This window comes from Dipodomys merriami, unplaced genomic scaffold, assembly GCF_024711535.1.
Source record: "Dipodomys merriami isolate MVZ:Mamm:240054 unplaced genomic scaffold, mDipMer1.0.p SCAF_216, whole genome shotgun sequence".
NCBI classification, from domain to species: Eukaryota; Metazoa; Chordata; class Mammalia; order Rodentia; family Heteromyidae; genus Dipodomys; species Dipodomys merriami.
The window spans coordinates 34,785-58,575 of NW_027203560.1; the positions used below are offsets into that span (position 1 = coordinate 34,785).

The window sequence follows — 23,791 nt, forward strand, 5'->3', positions numbered from 1 at the left end:
CATCCTAGCTACTAAGGAGGATGAGATCTGAGGATAATAGTTCAAAGCCAGCCTGGACAGGAAAGTCCTTGAGACACTTAGCTCCAATGGACCACCAGAAAAGCTGAAGTGGCTTTTGGCTCAAGTGGTAGAGCACAAGACCTGAGCTGAAGAGCTCAAGAACAGCACCCAGGCCCAGACATCAACTCCTACAATAATAAAAATGAAAGAAACAAACTAACAAACCTGAAGTATAGGGCTGAACAAACCTGAAGTATGGGTCAATAATGTTTCTTTCTTGCTTCTATAGCTCAAGAACCCTAAGAGCATTTAGAGTGCAAGTACTTCTCATCACCAAGGGAAACACAGAAAGCTCTTGAACATCTGACCTTTCAGAAGTGGAAGTCAGAGTGTCATAGACTTTTCTGCCCTGGCTGGCTTCACCCTGTGATCCTCAGACCTCAGCCTCCTGAGCTAGGATGACGGGCCTGAACTACTGGTGTTCTGCTAGGTTCAGAACTGTGATGACCTTGACAATACAAGCCAACTGATTATCACAAAGGGCTTGGGGAGCATATTAAGCCTTTCAACATTGGACCTTTAAGAACCCTGTAGGGCACAAGATTACAATGATAGAGTCTGAGAGGCTGGGCATGTGGATGTGTTACACTTGAACCTTAGCTCTGACTCCAATTTTGGTATATATCAGTGTTCTTTTTCCAAAGGATGTTCTCATAATTAGCAAATAGGAAAAGTACCTTGATTCACCCTCACTTTTTTTCCCAATTGTGTGTCTTGAACTCAAGTTTGGGCACTGTCCTTTAGACCCGCAGGTCAAGGCGAACACTCAGCCACTTGAGCCACAGTGCCACATGGGGTCTTTTCATGGTTCACTGGAGATAAGGGTTTAACAGGCTTTCCTTGATTTGCTGTCTTTGAACTGTGGTCTTCAGGTCTCAGCCTCCTGAGAAGCTAGAGTTCCATGTGTGAGCCACTGACATTTCTTCTATTGTTTTTGGCAGTCCTTGGGATTGATCTTAAGGCCTGGGTACTGTCTCTGAGCTCCTTTTCCTCAAGGTTAGCCACTTAGGCTACTCCACAGCTTCTGGCTTTTTCTGAGTATGTGGCACTGAGGATTAAAACCTGGCATTCATGCATGCTAAGCGAGCTCTTTACCACTAAGCCACATTTCTAGCCCTACTCTTACAATTTTATCCCTCACTTGCTTATCCTCAGGAAAAGGTTTCTGACTATAAATCGTTTAAAGAAATCCCAATAGGAAGATGTCCAAAGATTGTACAAAGCTCATACTTGGGATAAACTCTAAACATGTGGAGACTGTGACAAATGCTTCCATTTAATTATATATTATGTTTCAACACTTAATAAAATATTAATAAAAATGAGTCAATATCCTAAAGTATTGTGTAGAATTTTATTATAGATGTGCAAATTGTAATAAATATTATGTGTATAGTAATACTAAATACAATAATCAATCAATAAATGAATAAAAGAAAAACAAAATACAAAATCAATAATAAAAATCATAATGTGAAATTAACTTACATATTTAAGTGTATATCATATATTAAACATGTATAGAAACATTTTTTCCATTGCAGAGCCTTCATTCAGGCCCTGGGAACTCTAGCCTCAATTTCTTTTCCTCAAGGACGGTGAGCTTCGCCTTCACCCACGGTATAAAAGACTTACCTGGACAGTGATCCCAAATCCTAGCAATGGCAGAAATACTGGCCCCAGTTCCAAGACAGTGACTTCTTTTTTTTAATGGATGCAGTTATGTTTACTCAGTTCCATACTGAACATTTAAAAAAAAGAAGTGTGGAATTTGTACAACTATTCAAACATCCTTCCTTACCTCTAAAGTGCTTCTCTGAGAAAGACATTGTTTCTCTTTCTTTGTACTTTTTTATTGCAAAAATGTTTTACAGAGGGGTTACAGTTACAGGAGCAAGGTAATGAGTACATTTCCTATTGAGCATTGTTGACTCCTTCTTTGTTTTCCCCCTACCATCCCTTCCCTCCCATCTCCACAACTACTTCACCCTGCCGAGGTCAGTGACTTAGTTTTTCTTTTGTGGTTGGCATGGGGTTTGAACTCAAGTAGTGGCAACTTTCCCTCACATTGCTACAAATTTACCAACACCCTGAGTTCAAATCCCAAGCTAGAAAAGAAAACTGGCAGAAATTCCAAACCAGGGAGTTTTATTTTTTATTTAGTTAAATAATTAATATTTTTATTTTTATTTTTTTAGCCATCCATGACACTTGAACTCAGGTCGTGTAAACACTTCCTCAGCTTGGAACTCCCTAGGCTGGGGTGCAGTCTCCAGATGCATAGCCGATCCTGAGATCCTAGGCCAGAGGGCTTGCAGGAAGAAAAAAAAAAGCTGGAAAGCACAAAAAGTGGTGAGCTGCCGAGGGCTGGCATTTTCTGATTTTTTGGGGGCATGGTGACCATCCTGGGTCTGATTGATATGGCTGCAAAGTAGACCTGACCTACCACTTCTGATTCTGATGAGCTATCAGTGAAGCCATAGGCCAATCTGTCAACATAAGTCCTGGGTTCAAATTCCAGTCCTGACACCAATGGCAGGAGATCACAAGAGACTCATTCCTATGCATGGGAATACCAATTGAATGAGTAGTTCATGCTTTCATCTAGTCTAAAATTGGATGAAATAGTCCTAGAATGCTGATTGATCTTACCGTATAGTTTATTAAGCATGAAAAGAATAATATTCCTTCAATGGTGGTATAATAAATACCTCAGAGTTGGAAGGAATGTAGTAGGTGTCATTCAATCATAGATAGACGACTCTGGCACTCTTTAACAATATATAGTTATTTGTATACCACCGTCTGCCTATCCATGTATCGCTGTTTTGGCCAAACATGGGGGTCAATCTCAGTACCTGGGAACCACTTGACAGCTTCATTGGCTAGAGCTCCCATGCTCAAACTCACCCATTCATGAATTGGGCCTGCTAGGCACTGAGTTCAGATTCTCACATTGCCAGGCATGATGGAGAACACATCTAAAATCTAGATTCTATGTGATAGTATGTAAACAATGTAATAAATTGTAGAGGTGTCATCAGTCAATAAAATAAATGGTAAATAAATGAATAAAATGAGAAATAAAATTTATAAACGCACCAAACACAATATGGACTGAACATCTGAACGGAAGTATAAATCCTATCATTAATATATATATATATATATGTACATATATATAACATATATATATAAGAAGTATTATATATATATATATATATATATATATATATATATATATATATATATATGAAGTATCTTTTCCAGGAATAAGTCTTGAATTCAGTCCCCCTAGGAGGAAGGAATGGCGGGAGATCCTGAGATACTCGTTTCTGGACCTAGGAAGAGCCACGGCATGCGACTGATCTCATTCTTGAATGAGTAGCTCGTGCATGATGTGAGTAGGAAATGATACATAAGACTCATGGGGTATAGATTATTTGTAAAGAAGAGGTGATGAAGCATGGCAATAATCATCATATACATGAAATAGATGCTTAAGAAAAGATCCAAATATAGGTACTCACAGATTGGATTCTATCACAGGTCACCACAATCCTACTCTATACAAATATGTGCTTATTTGCATACTACCTTCAGCAAATGTATAGATGACTATTGTGCTCTCTATTCTCCCCCAAGGGGGGCTCAAACTCAGGTACTGGGAACGCCTAGCTCCTTTGTCACTCACAGGCTGGGGTGCTCATGTGGACCCATTCACCAATTGTGCCTGCTAGGCCCTGAGTTCAGATCCCAGACCTGCCAATAGATTCATCTTGATGTCAGAAGCCAATTGTTGCATCTATTTTCCTTTCCTGTGCAAGTCTTGGGTGTCAGCTAGGATGCAGAATGATGGGCCACCCTGTGGTCCTGAGAATAAGTTGTTATCCATGTCAGCCCAGTTATATATGTCATCATATACATAGGAAAATACACAATACATCTATGAATAGCTTACAAAATAAACACAATAAGTACACTCAATGCACGATGCAGTCCACACATGGATGTGAGTATACATCCCATGTTTCAATGATGCATTGAGCACTATTTTTGCCTCCTTGTGTCTTTATCTCAGTTGCTGGGATGAGCCCATCTCCTTAGTGGATCACAGTCTGGTGTGATCACATGGACCGATTGGGCAGTTGGGCCTCCTAGGCCCCAAGTTCAAATCCCAACACTGCTAAAAATTCGCCCTGATGTGAGAAGCCAGTCATTGCAACTGTTTTCTATTGCTGTGCAAATTCTGGGTCTCAGCCAGAATGACTACAGCAAACGCAAGATGCAACCCACCCATGTTTGGAAATATAGATCCTTTGTTTAATTATGAATTTATGACTATATTGGCCTCCCAACAGGGCTCAATCTCAGGTCCCAGGAATGGCCTGGCTCCTTAGAGGCTCACAGGCTGCTGTGCTTAACATGACCCATTCACCAATTGGGCCTGATAGGCCTTGAGTTCAAATTCCAGCACTGCCAAAAGATTCGTTCTGATGTGAGAAAACAAAGGTTGCATATGTTTTCCTGTTCTGTGAATATCCTGGGTCTCATCAATGATGGAGAATGCTATATAAGCAAATCTATAGCCATGGGAATAGGTTGTCATCCATGTTAGCACAGTTATATCTGTCACCATATTCAATAAAATGCACAAACATCCATGAATAAGACACAATATAAAAATAATTACACTGAATGCAAGATGCATACCACTCCTGTAGGTAAAGAGAGATCCTATGTTTAAAAAAGGTGGACTTGTGATTTTGTCCAATGCTGGGGCTTCAAATCAGACCCTAGACCAGGCCTGAAATTCTAGTCTTCAAGGATGGTGAGCTTCCCCTTCCCCCCAGTGCAACAGAGATACCCAGACCTGAGTTCAAATCCCAGCACTGACAAAAAATTCATCCTGATGTTAGAAGCCAGTTGTTGCACACGTTTTCCTCTCCTGTGAAAGTCCTGAGTCTCAACCAAGAAGGGGAATTCATAGGCAACCCTATAACCATAGGAACAGGTTGTCATCCATGTCAGCAAAGTTATACCTATCACCATATTAAGTAAAATAAACAATACCTCCATGTAATAGAGACAAAATAAAGAGAAGTCCACTAAACACAAGATGCCATTGACACATGAATATCAATATAGATTGTATGTTTAAATTATGAATTTATGACAATAGTGGACCACCTTGGGGATCAATGTCAGATCATGGGAATGGCCTAGATCCTTAGTTCACAGGTTAGTGTGTTCACCTTGACTTATTGGACAATTGGTCCTACTAGGCCCTGAGTTCAGATCCCAGTACTACAAACAAGTGGGTTGTAGAGTAAGAAGCCAAATGTGAAACTTGTTTTCCTTTTCTCTGAATATCCTGGGTGATCCTAGGAATCTTGGCATGGCGGAGAACATTTCTACAAATCTAGATGCTCTGTGATAGGATGTCATCAATGTAATAAACAGAATGGGTTTCATCATCATAGTACAATCAATGGTAAATAAATGAATAAAAGACAAATTTCAAGGAACAACCACACCAAACATGTATGTACTGAACACCTATAGGTAAGTATAAATCCTATCTTTACAATATATATAAATAGTATGTTTCCTGGGCTGGAGCTTGAATTCAGGACTAGTGAACAGGCCTGACTTTCTTACCTTCAAGTGCAGTGATCTTCCCCTTCATCCACATTGCTGCAGATTTACCCAGATCCTGAGTTCAAATCCAAAGCCTGTAAGAATAAACTGTGTGAACTGCAAGTCAGGGAGCTAAATTTTTTTTTTTTACTTTTCTCAGTACAGGGCTTGAAGTCAGGTTGTGGCAACTCTGCCTCAGCTTCGATCACCCTAGGCTGGAGTGCAGCCACTAGATCTACAGCTGTTTCTGGGATCCTAGACCCCAGGTCTTGCAGGGAAAGAAATTCACAGAAACAATGTGGCCTTTTTATGTTATCTTCCTTTGCTCGGTGACCCTCATGGGTCTGAATGACACTGTTGCAAAGGGTACTTCACCTTGCAATGCTGAAGGCTGGCAATCTATCTGGGAAGCCATAGGCCCACATGGCAACATAGGCCCTGATTTTGAATCCCCCTCCTAACACTTGAAAATGGTTCTCATCCATAGGAAGAACAATGGAATATTATCAATGTCAAGGTTCAATGAGTTGATCATGAATGATGCTCCTATAAAATTAGACAGTAACATTTCAGGAAGCTAACTGATTTTATTTAATATTAATGAAGCATAAAAAGAATATTATTACTTACAGGAACACAATAATTTCAGGACACTGATTTCATTAATAGTATAAGGATGAAAATAATAACATTAATTACATGAATGCATGATTAATACCCAGGAATTGGTAGGAATGTAGTTTACATAACTGAATAATGTATAGACATCTCTGATACTCTGTAAAAACACATATTTATTAGCATACTTCCATATGCATGTCAATCTGTTCTTATTTTGTTAACCCCTGGGGCTTGAGCTCAGGTCCTAGAAACAGCCTGTCAGCTCAATTTGCCCCATGATGTCGTGCTGACACTCACCAATTCATGAATTGGGCCTTGTAGGCTTGTAGGCTGTGAGTTCAGATGCCAGCACTCCCCAAAAATGAATGGTGGAGTAAGAAGTTGATGGTGACACATTTTTTTTCTGTGAAAGTCCTGGGTGTCAGGTATGAAGTGGAATATATATGCAGACCTCTATCTTATGTAATCAATGTAATCAACGTTTTATGTACCATAATAGTCAAAATAAATGGTCAATATATGAATAAAACAAAAAATAAAATAACTACACTGAATGCAATATGGAGTTAACATATGTATATAAATATAAACCATATATGTAAATTGTACATGAATAGGATGTTTTCTAGTGGTGGGGATCTATTTTAGGCCTAAGGAATAGACATGAATTTCTTGACTTCTAGGAGGCCAGTTTCCCCTTCCCACACAGTGCAACAGAGTTACCAAGACCACGGGTACCAATCCCAGTCTTGGCAGAAAAACGGCACCTTTATAGTATGTAATAGTATAGTAATTCTAAGATATTTCATTATACCTCCATTTTAATGTGATTGTTTAAATGCCTCATAAAATATTAACTAACATCGATCAGTGTCCTATAACATAATTGTGTATAATTTTATCCTAGAATCATTCAAGAACTGCTCTTTCAATCATGACATACATCATATTCCATTGGTAATCATATGGACAGGAATAAGTTTCTTAGGATCTCCTTCCATTTGGAGGTGGCAGGACCAAGATTCCAACTGTGGGCTACAATTCCCACCACTTAAACCCGAGGATAGGGAACTCACCAGTCTGTCCAAGAACATCAACAAGACCAATGATTAGGCAGGTAACAGTGGCTCTTAGCAGTCCTCCTTGATATTTACAAGGCTGTGATGGGAGGATCATGGTCGAAGTCACCCTAGGCAAGAAAGTCCAACTTCAGTGCCAACAAAGCCAGAATCCCTGTGGCTCTAGTGTGGAAGGCCATCCTTGATCAAAAGCAGCTTACAGACTGTGCTCAGATCCTGAGTACAAGGTCTGGGACTGGGAACAAACAGACATACTCAACAATCTGTGAAGCCATCCAGCTAAATGAGGTCACCCTCTTGTCTCCAACTGAATTGGATATTGTTCCCTGGGAAAAGGGCTGGGGGAGCTGCTATCTTCTTGACTTACCCATGCTGCTTGCATCACAGTATTCTGGCCACACCCCATTCTTTCATAGTTCTTTCTGACCAAAGAGATATAAGAATGGTGGCCACCCACACATTCCATGCTGCCTGGTAGCACCAGGATTCCCTGTGTTAGTTTACACCACTACCAGCAATTGAGGAAGGTAGAGATGGCTGAGTGGTGAGGAAGAGACTCAAGGCATCTTTGGAATATAGAAGGAAATTTAGATGCCTGCCTGCACCATGGCTTCCTTCCCTCCCCAAGGTGCAGAATTTCAAACATCAGGCAATGGCATCCTGCCAGGCTGCATAAAGCCCCAACCTGCTCCCTGGCCCTGGTTCTTTGCTCTGAGGCCATGTGTCTGTAATGCCACTGCCATCACTGCTCGCCCCACCTGGAGCAGCCTAAAGCAAGTTCTCCCGGCAGCACAGGTGAGTGGCTGTCCCCAAACCACCCCTACCTCCGGGTCAGACACTCCTCTGGTGGCACCATGACTCCCTACTTGTGTCCTCTCCCTGTCTCTGAGGAGCCACCTTTCTGTCTTGGGCATTTCTGAAACAGAGACTCAAGATATGCTCTGGCTGGGCTGGATTGAGGTCCTCCTATCTATGACAGGTATGCTTCACCAGACCTGGTCTTCTGGAGTTAGGATGGTAGACATGTAACAACATGCGCAGTCATCGATTTAGATGGATTATCCCAAACTTCTTAGTCCACAGCAGGCGATTCTTTTTTTCTTCATATTTTTTTATAGTGAAAATACTGTACAGAGGGGTTAAAATTACATGGGCAAGATAATGAGTACATAAATTATCAAGCATTGTAGCCTCCTCCTTTGATTCTGCTTCCCATCCCATCCTCTCCCCATCCCCCTATCCGACCCTCCACCTCCCCCTAACAAAGCTGTAAAGTTCATTTTCGACATAGGACTTATATGTCTCATTGTTGCAATGGGTCCACCTGTAATCCCTATCTAAAGGATTTTCTTTCCCTTCCCCTCAATAAATTATAACAACATAAAATACAGTGAAAGCAGGGAATATACCGTGGGGGAGGGACATAAAAAGCAACAAAAAATAAACTTATAAATGTACTAGAAAAAATGGAATGAAAGTAAAAATTTTTGAATACATATCTTAGGGTTCATTTCCCTAACACCAACTTATCTGACTTTTTCTGCTTGAGTCAGACATATACTAGTTATTGCAAATAAGGTAAACCATGGGACCTATGTTTCTTTGGGCCTGGTTTACTTCACTCTATATAATTTTTCCAAGTCTGTCCATTTCCTAAGAAATGGAGCAATGTCATTCTTTCTGATGGAGGAATAGAATTCCATTGTGTATATGTACCATATTTTGTTGATCCATTCATCTACTGAGGGGCATCTGGGTTGGTTCCCTATCTTAGCTATGGTAAATAAGGCTACAATAAACATAAGTGTGCTGGTAGCTTTAGTGTGGTTTTGATTGTGAACATTTGGGTAAATGTCCAAGAGTGGGATTGCTAGGTCATAGGGGAGTTCTATGTGGAGTTTTTGAGAAACCTCCATACTACTTTCCAAAGTGTTTGAACAAGTTTACACTCACACCAATACAGTGAGGTTCCCTTCTGTCCACATCCCCTCCAGAATCTGCTGTTATTATAGTTCTTGATTATAGCCATTCTAACTGGGGTGAGGTGGTATCTCAATGTTGTTTTGATTTGCATTTCGTTTATGGCTAGAGAGTTTGAGCATTTCTTCATGTGTCTCTTGGCCATCCTTCCTTCCTCTTTAGAGAAGTTTCTCTTTAAGCTTTTAGCCCAATTATTTATCGGGCAGTAGTTTCTTTGAAGATTTGTTGTTGGGGGATTTAATTTTTTTAAGTTCCAGGTATATTGTAGATGTGAGACCCTTGTCTGTTGTATGGCTAATGAAGATTTTCTCCCAATCCGTGGGCTTTCTATTGATCTTGCTAGCTATGTCCTTTGCCATACAGAAGTGCTGCAATTTCATGCAATGACATTTGTCCAAACTTTCTTTGATGTGTTGTGTTTCTGGGTCTCTATTAAGAAAATTTCAGCCTGTGCCAAAGAGACCTAGGATTTCTCCTATTCCATCCTGTAATGTTTTCAGAGTGTCTGCTTTGTCATCGAGGTCTTTGATCCACTTGGAGTTGATTCATGTTCATTGTGATATATAAGGATTTAGCTTTAGTTTTCTACAAGTAGTTAACCAATTTTGCCAGCAGCATTTACTGAAGAAGCTGTGTTTCTTCCATTGTATTTTGTTAGCTCCCTTATCGAATATTAGAAGGCTATAGGTCTGTAGGTTCATTTCTGGATTTCAATTCTGTTCCATTGGTCCTGAGGTCTGTTCTTGTGCCAGTACCAAGCCATTTCGATTACTATTGCTTTGTAGTAGAGTTTGAAATTTGGTATTGATATTCCTCCAGCACTGTTCATTCTGTTGAGGATTGTTTTTGTTATTTGGGGTATTTTATTGTTCCCTATGAATTATTGGACTGCTTCTTCTATTTCCTTGAAGAATGAGGTTGGAATATTGATAGATATCACATTGTATTTGTAGATAGCCTTGGGAAGTATTGCCATTTTCACGATGTTGATTTGTCCATTCCAGGAACATGGGAGTTTTTGTTTTGATTTCATTTTTAAGGTTTTTAAAGTTTTCATCACTGAGGTCCTTCACTTCTTTGGTTAAGTTAATTCCTAGGTATTTTATTTTTTGTGTGGCTATTACGAATGGAGTTGCTTTCCTAATTTCAGCCACTCTTTTCTCATTGTTGGTATACAGAAAAGCCATTGATTTTGGGGGGTTAATTTTGTTCCCTGCTACTTTGCCAAAGTTTTGAATCAGCTTGAGTAATTTGGGAGTGAAATCTATGGGATTTTCTGACTACAAGTATGACATCTGCAAAGAGGGAGACTTTTACTTCTTCTTTACCTATTTGTATCCCCTTTAGGTTTGCATCTTCTATTGTTCCTGTAGCTAGGCATTCTAACACTAGATTGAAGAGAAGTAAAGAGCTTGGACATTCATGTCTCGTTCCTGAGTTAAGTGGAAATGGCTTTAGTTTCTCACCAGTAAGTATAATGCTGGCTGTAGGTTTGTCATATACAACCATTATTGTATTGAGAAAGTTACATGGATTCCTAATTTTTCCAGAACCTTCATCATAAAGGGGCATTGGATCTTGCCATATGCCTTTTCTGCATGTATTGAGATAACCATTTAGTTCTCATCCTTGCTCCTGTTGATGTGATGAATTATATTAATTGATTTGCATATATTGAACCAGTTTTGCATCCCTGAATTGAATCCTGTTAGATGATGAATTGTTTGAATGAATTGTTGAAGTCGATTGGCCAAAATGTTGTTGAGAAATTTTGTATCAATGTTCATCAAAGAAATGGGTCTATAGTTCTCTTTCTGTGAAAAGTCCCTGTCTGGTTTGGGGATGAGGGTTGTTATGGCTTCATAGAATGAATTCGGTAGTGAACTTTCTCTTTTAATTTCATTGAAGAGTTGAAGTAGTATTGGTGTGAGCTGTGTTTTGAAACCCTTATAGAATTCTGCTGTAAAGCCATCTGGTCTTGGGCTTTTCTTAGATGGGAGGTGTTATTGCTGTTTCTATTTCAATGCTTGATATGGGCCTGTTAAGATGTTTTAACTCATCTTGCTTTAGTTTTGGCATGTCAATTAATGCTAGGAAAAGGCCCATTTCTGCCAAGTTATCAAACTTATTAGCATAAACTTTTGAGAAATATTCCCTTATAATGTTCTGAATCTTTATTGTTTCTGTGGTGATGTTTCCATTCTCATCTCTCAGTTTATTTATTTGGGTGTGTTCTCTTCTTTTTCTGATAAGATTTTCTAAGAGTCTCAATTTTATAATTTTTTCGAAATAGCCATTCACATTGATAATGTGTTTGTTTTTATGAGCAAGATGTGACTCTTGAAGGCAACAGATAGAAGGATCTTGCTTTTTAATCCAACTAGACACTCTATGTCGCTTAATTGGAGAGTTAAGTCCATTAATGTTGAGAGATAGGACTGAGAGGTATTTGCGAGTACATGCCATTTTATCTACCTTCTTGGGGGCTGAGGCAACTGGGTTCTTCCTGAGGTTATTGGATTCTCAGTTTGCGTGCAATTTCATGGCCTTTATTGTGGTCTTGTTGGTATTCTATATGTAGGACATCTTTAATAATGTTTTGTTGGGCTGGTTTTGTGGAGATATATTGTTTCAATTTTTCTTTGCTATGGAAGTTTTTTATTTGACCTTCAGTAATGGAGAGTTTATCTGGGTACAGAATTCTTGGTTGATAGTTGTTTGTCTTTAGGGCATGGCATACATAATTCTAGGCTCCTTTTTCTATGATTGTCTCCCCTGTGAAATCTGAGGTGATTCTAATTGGTTTCCCTTTATAGGTGATTGATCTTTTCTCCTTGACAGCTTTAAGGATCTTTTCCTTGGTCTGAATTGATCTTGTGTGGATTATAATGTGACAGTGGGATGTCCTAATATGGTCCGGTCTATTTGGAGTACAAATAGCTTCTTGTATCTGAGTAGGCCTATCTTTTTCATGTTTGGGAAGTTCTCTGCTAGGATCCTGTTAAACAAATTTCATAGACCATTAACTTCTGTCTCTAGGTTCTCCTCTACAGCCATTATCCTCATATTAGGCCTTCTGATGGTGTCTTCCAAGTGCTGAATAGCTCTATCATATTTCTTGTATTTGTCTTGGATGGTGTATTTTCTTTTTCTATAATATCTATGCTGTTTTCAATACCCGAGATTCGATCTTCTGCATGGTGTAACCTACTAATCAAGACTTCACACTTTGTTTTTTATTTCTTTTTCTTCTATTTGGTCGGCTTTGATGGCTTCAAATTCTTTGTTGGAGCATTGTTTTATATCTTGTATGAACTTCTTTAATTCCTTAATTTGGTTTTCAGTGTTTATTCTTAAATCACTTAGTTGTTTGGTTATTCCCATTCCTTCTGTTGGGTTCCATTCAGCATTCCCTTTGTGGTCCCCCTGACTTCTTTCAGTTCTCTGTTTGTGGATTCCATGAATGCCTTTAGTGATCTTTGTGCATTCTCATCCCACTCTCTCAATTCCTGTATTACTCTTTGATTAGCTTCTTCACGTTCATGCAGTTCCTGTAGTTCTCATTGATTGATCTCAGTCTTCTCATGGCATTCCTTTACTTCTCTTTGAGTGTTCTCAAGCTGCTCATGCAATTCCTGTATCAATCCTTGAGTAACTTCCTCACGATCATGATATTCTTGTATTAAACTTTGTTTTGCCTCCTCTCTCTCCCTATCAAGCTCATTCACAGTCCTTTGCTGGTTTTCAATATTTTCATTTTCCATGTTTACCAGTAGTGTTTGTAGAGCTTTTTGGGAACTCTCCTCTGGGTTATTCATTATCTTTTCTGTCCCCTGATTATCATAAGTGGGAGTTGAGATATCCGGGCTTGCCGTTATTCTTGTGTTTTTCAGGGTTGCTCTACCTATTTGAGATGAAAGTAACGCCAGTTTTGTGCTAGCACACTATTTTAAAGCAAGCATCAACCAAAGTCTGTAATTGCAAAGTCAAAAATTTGCAAAAATCTAGTTGAACAGATATACCTATTCAACATCAAACAACTATGATTAATGGGCATTGAACTGCAAAGAAGAATTTGGCAAACAGAAATTATTAAGTTTAGGGAGAGATATGGGTAAAAATAGGCATATAGGGATGTGGAAAGGCTGTGGGACAGTTAACTCAATTCTAATCTCAAAGCGGGAAATAGGTTATATAGAATGATAGTAGAGAGACAGAAAATAAGAAGAAAGAGAAAGAAAAAAGACAAAAAAATAGAAAAACAGATATTAAAAATTGAGAAGTACAACACTTATAAATTATGCAAATTTTAAAACGTAATATTCAGAGAAGAACATGGATAGAATAAGAGAAGGGGGGATAAAAAGGAGATGTAAAAAACTTAAAAATAGAAATGCTTAAAATATTATATAGGTATAAAGAGGTAGTACTGTTATTAAGGAATTTAAGCCTAATAGGTTTTAAATTGAGTAATAAATTTCTGGATTAAGCATGTACACACAGATATTGGCATATCTGAGGATGAGCAGAACAGCAATTATATCACGAAAAGAAGAATGAAAAGAAGAAAAAGTGAAAAGAATGAGAAGGAAAGAAAAAAGGATCAAATGGTCACTAGAACTAAACAAAAAATATTTAAAAGAAAAAAAATACACACACATATACCCCTAAAATAAAAATTATAATAGGAAGAAAAAAAGTTAATAGAAAACAAAAAATTAAAAGTTAAAAATTAAAAAAAAACTTTTAGAAAAAAATTTTTATAAAGGATACAAAAAAAGAGTTCTTAGATTTTTTTTGGGGGGGATGGGAAGATCCTGTATCTCCCTGTGTCCTTAACTTGTCTCTTGTTGGAGTCTCTGATCTGCTGGTGGTTTTTGATTTTCCTGTGGCTTGAATGGTTTCTTAAGTCAGTTTGAGCAGGCAGAAAAATCACAGCAGACGATTCATTACCACAGGTGAAGCTCTAGGTAAGGTCGCAACCATCGAACTTCATTCTCCTCACAGGACAGTTGTGAGGAAAAAAGGGATTTATACAGAGAGTTCTCTGGAGCATGGCTAGGCACAGAGGGAGAGGCCTTCAGAGAAGATTCTCAGCAATTCTGTGAGCAAATGACAGGAAAATACCCGGAAAGGGCTCAGGTGGGCCCCGTTATTAATCGTGCAACAGATGTGGGATTATCAAACAAAACATGGCTCTCTTTCATCATTACCCTATCCCCATGAAGAAGAGGATCCTTCACTGTGTTGAGTTTTGCAGCGGGCGAAACCAAGGCACAGAGAAGCCAGGTGACCTACTTATGACTCCAACTTCACAGGAAGCTCTGCCTGACTTTGCTACCATGCTCCCTAGGACAATGGGTGCTATTATGTCCACTTCTTGTGTTAGGAAGTTCACTTCTTGTCAGTCGTGGGGCTGAAACTCTAGGCCTGTGTACTGTTCCTGAGAGCCTCAGCAAAAGGCTAGTGCTCTACCACTTGAGCCCACAGCACTACTTCTGATTTTCTGGTGGTTCTTTGGCGATAAGAGTCTCACATACGTTCCTGCCTGGGCTGGTTATGAACCATGATCCTCATATCTCAGCCTCCTGTGTAGTTAGGATTAGAATTCTGAGTTACCGGCACCATACTTAATTGTAATTCTGTCATTTTCTCTCTCTTTCCCAAGACCTGTTTGAATGGGTGCTGGAAGAGGGGGCCCAGCATCCTCAAATGGATGGAACCTAGATGGCCCTCTCATTCGGGAGGTGGGCTGTGGGTCAGTAGCTGGCTCAATAACTTGTTGAAACAGATTCATGAGATAAACCCTTCTGTTACCTGGCTAGACCATGACAGTTATTCATTGCCCATCCAGCCTTACTAGACTTATTGTATTTTATTGCTTTCTACATCATTTTCTAGCACCTGGACAAAATTATGATATATAATTACGGAATGAAAATGTAATGCCATCTTAAGGAAGTTATTTAGGGCTCTGGGAATTTGGCTTCATGGTACGGTGATTGCCTAGCAGCCATGAAACCCTGGGTTCATTCCTTAGTAACACATTAAAAAAAACTGGAATTTGTGCTGTGCCTCAAGTGGTAGAGTGCTAGCCTTGAGCTAGTAAAAAAAACTCATGAAAATTCCCTACCTCTGAGTTTAAGCCCTTCCACTGGGGAAAAAACAACAACAAAAAAAATTTAGTTAGAAAATTCAAAAAAAAAGAACCCATACTTGGAATATATAATTGCTTCTTCCATACTGACACCTGACAACAGTCCCTAATGTATGTACTTTACTTATGTTAGGATACTGTGTTGGAAAAAGTTTTGTTCATTAAGTCACAGCAATTAATGCCAGGAATGTGCTTAGATGTCAGGAAAAGTTTAATTCTGGAAATTCAATGATTCTAGGATTTGTGTCCTCACTGCTTATCACAAAGAGAAAGGTAGGTTAAGTGTGATTTTGAAATCTTTTTGGTGAGTTATGGCACCAAAAAGGCAGAGGCTAATTAATAGTTGTGAAAGAAAATAAGGAATAACTCCAGATAGAAGGAATAAATGATAGTAATTAAGGTATATAAGAAACTGTTCTAGAGAACAATTTTTGATTATTGTAGAACTTGTTGTCAACTAGGCTTTTCTTCATTGCTTTTAGCATTCTAAATATCTTAGGCAAGCGCTTAGTCTCTGTGTGATAAATGTATCTCCTTCTATGCTATTCTTTCATATCTTATCTCCTTTGTTTTCTAAAAATATCATTCTTTCTATATTTCTCTATGAACATTTCCTGATACTAAATACACCTATACAGATGGCAGAGGATGCTAATGAAAAGGTCTCAAGATCATCAGTCATTAATGTAACAAAATGGAAAAGGAGGACATATTTATTGCTACTTCAATTTTGCTGAAATGCTGCAATGTCATCATTTGTTTAAAATTTCCATTCTTTGTCTACACAGTGTCATTCAGTGCACATAAATGCAAATATGAGCCAGGTGCTGGTGGTCTACACCTGTAATCCTAGCTACTAAGGAGGTTGTGACCAGAGGATGTGGTTCAAACCCAGCCTTGTCAGGAAAGTCCATGAGACCCTAACCTTCAATTAACCACCAGAAACCAGGAGGCGGTGCTGTAGCTAATCACGCAAGATCAGAGTTCAAGCCCCACAAGAACAAAAGTGGTGAAATATGATTTTAGTTTCCCCAAAAGGAACGACAAGATCAATAATCTTCCCAATCAAAAAAAAATAATTCCAAAAGGATTCAGTGCACCTGCTTTTGGTGAGTTATGTTATGGATTCTTTGCTGGACATATTCTCTAAAAACAAATCATTTAACTAGGGATACAGGTAGACCCATTGCAACAATGACATGTACAAGTCGTTATGTCGAACAACGAACTTTACAACTTTGGTGGGGGGAGGATTGGATGGAGGAGTGGGGTATATGGGAAGTTAGGGGAAGGGGAAACAAAGAGGAGGCAACAATGTTTGATAAGAAATGTATTCGTTATCTTGCCCATGTAATTGTAACTCCTCTGTACTGTATGTTCACAAAAAAGACAGAAAAAATGGTCAAATATTACCTTTACAATAAATTTCATCTAATATTTCTCATTTGAAAAGATAAGACTGTATAGTTGATGTCACTTGGCTTTCTTACTATCTTAGTTCAACGCCACCCCAGGCAGGAGAATCTGTCAAACTCCTATCTGTAATTACACAGCAAAAAATCAAGAAGTGGAGTTTTGGTTCAAGCAGTAGAGTACTAGCTTTGGGGGCTCGTGGGCAGGAACAAAAACTGTTCAGGGACAGGGTCCAGCCTCTGGGTTCAAGCCTCAGAAACAACATAAACTAAACAAAAAAGCAAACAAAGAAAGAGATATTTCATTGGGACCCTCCTTAAAGGAGTACTGGTCTGAGAAGTGGCTCCTTTTGCTGATCATACGCACTGGATAATCTTTTGGAATCCATATTGCTGTGGAGAACTCAGGACCAAACTAAAGGAATTGTTAACTGACTCCTGCAATAAGAGAATCATGTCAGTAGTGAAATATCCATCCATAAAACACTTTAAAACCTCCATGTCTTTGTTTCTTTGCAGTATAATTCTTTTTGGGGGGTCCAGTCGTGGGCCTGAACTCTGGGACTCGGCGCTTTACCTCAGGTCTTCAACTCAAGGCTAGTGCTCTACCACTTGAGCCTCAGCACCACTTCTAGCTTATTTTGGCTTATGTGGTGCTGAGGAATTGAACCTAGGTACTCAGGTATGTAAGGTAAGTTCTGTACCACTGAGCCACCTTCCCAGCCCCTGCAGTAGAACATATTTAAAACAACGTTATTTCCTTTTGTTCTATGCTGACCATCTAATGGCACATTATTTCTTTTTGTAATTCTCTCAACTAGAAGTTTACAGAAAAATTATATATGAATAAAAACACACTAGAAAAATCTAAGGACAGAGTTTTCTTCAAGCCTTCGGATTCTCTTCTTTTACAGTAAAAAGGAAAGCACAAGTTAACTTGAACTTTGTCAATCCTCAATGTTCTATTCCTCTCCTGGGATCAGTTTCCACATCCAGTAACAGTTACTTCCAGGAATAATCTATGGTGCTGCTTGAGGTATAGTGAATGATTTCTGGCTTGACTGAAATAACACAGGGACACCTTTGGACCTGAAGTAACACGAGTTTCAGAGACAACTTAATAAAGAGAAAATATGAAATTTATATTGCTTATAAATACATTATCCATGAGTATATTGAGTTAAACTTTGTAAATTCTCTGTAAATTAAGGCAAATTTTAAAGGGGAAGAAGTTTCTCAGAGCATTTTTTTTTGTGTGAGTGTATGTGCTGCACATTATTTCCCAAGTGTACATGAATTTGTTAACTCATGTTAACTATAGCAATAATAAGAGAAAGAGAAATTCTGTGTTTCAGTATAAGGGTTCAATACACTACAGAAGACTCTATGAATAAGACCACGTTGAAACAATAAAGCCAAGTCCAGTATGTAGATTTATGAGAGTGATATAGTGAAAGCATTACTCCTATGTGGAACAGGAAGTATGAGACCACCGCCTTTCTAAATCACGCTTGCTAATGACACAACTTTGTAGAAAGTATAATGGAAGAATAATTCTGTTTTCAATGAAAGTCAGATACAAGAGCATGGACTTAATTGGAAAAAAAAAGTCCATCTTGAGAGAGCAGGGATTATACTAGCTATGAACTGGTGGATAAGATCAAATTTTTTTCTTTCCTTTACTTATATATTGCTAGTTGGTGGTGGTGTTGGAACTTGAACTCGGGGCCTGGGCACATTCCCTCTGCTATTCAGCTCAAGGCTAGCACTCTACCACTTGAGCCACAGTGCCGCTTGCCTCCTTTGTTCCACCTTCCCATTCCTTCCCATCTCCATCCCCCCCAAGCCAAAGTTGTAAAGTTCATTTTTCGACATAATGTCTTGTACATCTCATTGTTGCAATGGGGCCACCTGTATCCCTAAAATTGTGCAGCAAATTATGTCTAAGAAATATATTTTTCAATAAGATGTTTCAATCCTTAGATAAAGCTCATTTTACTTTAATATAAAGTTATCTTCTAAAATAAATTCTGCAACTAACCTAATGTATGTTTTCTTGCGAAAAATGCTGTGACTTCTAGTCTTGTTATGTGATTTTAATTATATTTTTATTTGTGACATAATCCCTACTTACATTTATTACAAATTTCTGTAATTTTACAAATCATGCCTGTACACACTAATTTGCATACTCTAATATTAAAACAAAATTATTTTTTCCTGTCTCCCACAGGGAAGGATGAAGTGCTGAAGTACATGGAATGGAAATTTGCAACGTGAGGATGGGATCATGAGCAATTTCTACTTGGCTGAACAGGAATTCTTGTTTCTACAATACATTCTTACCATGTAATCACACAGGGAAAGCCACAAAATTTGAAGTTCATATGAATGAATTACATTCCTAAAAGATGTGGCAACCTGGCTCAAAAGTTCAATCTTATCACCAGTTATTTGTGCTTGCTGGCTGAGCTATTTCTCTATCATATGTTTCATATTGTTAAGTATATTAGTAATTCAGCTGTCAGTACATGGCAGGAGACTCCTAAAATCACAGCTATTGCTGTGTAATATTCCAAAGATAGGAAAAAGGTTATATTGATCTCCAATTCCTCCCTTTGGCCTTTAATATACTAATTAATTGTCAAAACAAGCGAGTAAGATGTTAGTTTATTTTTCCTTTTTAATTAGAGATTAAGCAAATGTTTATCACAGTGAAAAGTGTTAGTGCTATCAGAGCTCTGATATGAACACCTTCTCCCTAAAAAGCAATGCTCTAAAGACTGTAAATATGGAAGCCACAATAAAATTCTCTCTCTCTCTCTCTCTCTCTCTCTCTCTCTCTCTCTCTCTCTCTCTCTCTCTCTCTCTCTCTCTGTCTCTCTCTCTCTCTCTTTCTCTTTCCCTCTCCCTCTCTCTTTATCTCTCTCTCTCTCTCTCTCTACACACACACACACACACACACACACACACACACACACACACACACACACACACACAGCTGCCACCCAGGCAAATGAGACATCAGTTCCATTCTTTTGTAATTATAGTTGATTGCTGTTTCCTCCATAGGTTTTTCTTGACTGAAGGATCTTGCCTGGACCTGTATCTTTCCCTGAAATCAAGTACATTCAAGTCAAACTCCAGGAATTCATACTACTACTCCAAAATTCTAACGTGTATTGGATCTAGAGACCAATAAAACACCCACCTTGTTATTTTAGTAGAAATTGACATCATGAAAGTAGAGGAATCTTAATCAGGAACTGAGGTAAGAGAACAAGAGTATGTGGGAAAATGTAGAATACTGTATATATGTTAGAGATACAGAATCAACTTCTATAGACTCATGTATGGAAAACTTGTCATCCTATATTGAAAGCTCAATTTACATATACAGTTTTCCAGTTACTTTGCTTACCTATCACCTCTGATCACAAATCCTCTTATGAATGTTCATAGTATCTTTGAATATATCACAAGATTTGCATGTACTTATAATCTTAAGCAGGCAGTCTGCTACTACATCTTTCATTCTATGTGACGAACCCTTATTTTTTGCTTCTCTATTTGCTGAATAAATGTATTCTTGGATACAGGATATTGACAGCAAATCTGAGTGTAATTTACATTTTGTAAATTTCAAAAATAATATAAATTTTGTATTGACTAATCATTTTCTAAAAATGAGTGATGTTCATGAACAAAATATTTTGGTGCCTTTAAGTAAATTGAGAATTGATGTGGTAGTTCTTGTGTCTAATTTACTTAACCACTAGATTGTTCATGTATGAACATGTACACTGGACTTTTTTTTTAACATATATAGTAGTACGCAAGGGTTTGCTTTAAACTGATAATGGAGTGGTATCTTCCTATTCCAAACTTAATATATACTTCAGTGAAAGTACTAGAAACACATGATGTTTACAGGAGCAATATAAAAGACAACATATTTCTAAAGAGACTTGATTTATTGATTTAAACACTGAAAAGAATAAAATAGGTTCCTCGCTTGATACTGAATAAATTTCATATGAATGTAGCTCAAGATGAGACTCAGATAAATTCATATTAATATTACTGAGATTTACATCACAATATAAGCTATATAAGCATTTTTAAGGAATTGGTCATTCAAAGCCCTAGATACCTCATGGATGAAGAATGGAATTAAAAATAGCAGAGGAAACCAATTCAACATGCAGCTATTATGATTTTATAATGCTAATATGGAAGAAATGGAGCTTTCGCTTTTCTGAAGAAGAAAGTTTAGACAGCAATTTCAATGTAAAGCATCAGTTATAATGAGTCTAACGTCTTTTCCTCCAAGATATCCAAGAGCACTATACTCATGCTCTGAAATGTAAATAAGTAACAATTTTATTTAGCCTTTGTTAATATTTATTTAATTGTGTAGCAAAAAGTTAAACTGTTTGCTCTCATTCCTTCAATATAGTAGCATACGTTTATACTTTATTGTCTCTTCATACAAGCCTGAAATCACTACTTCAAAGTAACACAAACAGAAAAACAAAAATAACCTGATACAACAATCACAAATCTTAAATTATGTGAAAAAGACCACAATAAAAATAAATAAATCTGAGCTGGGAAGGTGGTTCAGTGGTAGAGCGCTTGCCTTGCATGCCTGAGGCCCTGGGTTCACTTCCTCAGCACCACATAAGCAAAAAGATAAAAAGGAAGTGGCACTGTGGCTCAAGTGGTAGAATGCTAGCCTTGAGCTGCGAGGGACAGCACTCTGGCCCAGAGTTCAGGCCCCACGTCTGGACCCCCCCAAAAAAAACTAAGATAAATACATAAATAAATCTAAGGAATAGGAGAAATAATGACAGAAGAACAACAGAAGATTACCCTAGCTCTCTCTAATGAAACAGAGATTTAGAGTCCTAGCAGGTACTCCAGGTCTAGAGGGTCACACCAAGTCAGCTATAATTATATATAGATATCCAATTCGAAAGAAGAGTTCATACTGTCTTCAGAAGAAAACAGAAATCTATGAAAAGTTACCCAGACAGGTAGGTGACTGCCATGACTGTGTTGGCCAACATATTCAAAAACACATCTGCATTGTGGAAATAGGGCAACATGGAAAAAAGCAGGAACAGAAATGTACATCAGAGAAAGCCACATCCATCTACAGAGACAATTCACCATACCACTGGACAGTGTGAATTGTGGCTGGAATCACAAGTATTAACATCGCAACATCTCACCTCAACTAGTTTCTACTCCTACATTTAATGGTCTAGACAAAAACCTAATTCCATAAAAGCAAATCACAACAGAAAACCAACATCTGGCAAATCAACCAAGAATACAGAGAGTCATGTATGAAGATCATAGATTCCCCCAACATAAAACCTCCAAATAGACAAAACAAATCAGAAAATACAATAAAAATGATGTCAAGGTAGTATAATTCACATAGTAAATAACCAGGCATTGGAACAGACAAGGACCTTTAAGTTAGTTATCAAAATACATTACAAATACTGCTGGAAATGTGATTAATGGAAAGATAGAAAACCTCTACAAAGAAATTTGTGAACAAGATGAGACCAACCAAAGATTAGCAAAATAATTCATGGAGACTACAAATAGAAAGATAAAAATATTCTTAGAAGGCAAGGGTGTCCAAGAAAAAAATAGATGCATAGTTAAAAGGATATGGGAGAAGACACTGAAAACAACCCTTGATACTCCCCCACCCAAAGAAAATAAATACAGAAAGTCCATACAGGACCTAAACAAAGCTTTAATAAAGAGATAGACCCCCTAAAAATGACCAATTAGAAGATGAGGAAATCAAAAACAAAGTAGAAAGTCTCCATAGCAAATAGATGACATAGAAGGTAATCTCAGGGTCAAAGACAGAATAGGTCTAATAGGAAAGAGGAGATAATCATTTAGAACAAATCCAAGAAATAAGAAATGATCTTGCAGAACTTCAAGACTCAGAAGATCAAATTTCGGGGAGAGAGGTATCAAGAAAGAGAAGAGCAGGATGCTAAATTGATGAGAAACAAATTACAGAATTCTAGCAGAGAACATCCCAAACATCCAAAGAGATAGGCTCATTCAGAGAAGAGAAGCCTTTAGAACACCAAACAGAGAATTCTAGAACTGAAAAATCCACCACCACATCATAATCCATTAGAGGATCATTAAAGATCAAGGAAAGGATTCTTACAGCTGCCAGAGTGAAAAGACTGATTATAAAGAATATATAGTCACAATAAATACAGATTTCTTAGTTGATATGATAAAAAGGAGAGCCTGACATGATATATGACAAACATTAAGGGTAAACATCTACCAATTCATACCAAGCCAAACACTCCTTTACATTTAAAGGTTATATAAACATATTTCATGACAAAGAAAACTTGAAACAACGTATATCCAGAAAATCAGCTGGATAGAAGTTAATCAAATATATCCTACATAGAGAAGATCAAGAAGAACAGGAACTGGTTATATAAAATGCTCCCTACCAGAGATCAAGGTAAATATATTAACAGAAGATGAGGAACAGCTCCTAACAGCAGGATTATAACATAGCAGGATTTATAAGATATTTCTCAGTCTTAACTCTCAGTATGAATGGATTTAAATTTCCAAATAGAAGACATAGATAAGATAGTAAGATCAAAAAAAAAAAAAAACCAAGAGACACATTTTATTGACAAAAACAACCACGTACTCAAAATAAAAGGCTGGAAGGAAAATTTTCAAGCAAATGGACACCATAAACAGGCAACAGTAGGATTACTAACATAATATAGAATACAATTAAAATTAAAATTAGTAGGAAGAGA

At 37.9% G+C, this 23,791-nt stretch overlaps 1 long non-coding RNA gene across 2 annotated transcripts; it reads right to left on the reverse strand.

Moving 5' to 3' along the window:
• Nucleotides 1-2,205: 2,205 nt before the first annotated feature.
• Nucleotides 2,206-7,755, reverse strand: LOC138834471 (uncharacterized). Of its 2 annotated transcripts, XR_011374133.1 has the most exons (4): nucleotides 7,656-7,755; nucleotides 7,398-7,510; nucleotides 5,722-5,795; nucleotides 2,206-2,393 (listed from the first exon to the last, which is right to left on the reverse strand). It is a non-coding gene; the product is annotated as an uncharacterized lncRNA (long non-coding RNA). The 2 variants fall into 2 exon arrangements; XR_011374132.1 differs by having other exon boundaries at nucleotides 7,398-7,755.
• Nucleotides 7,756-23,791: the final 16,036 nt, after the last annotated feature.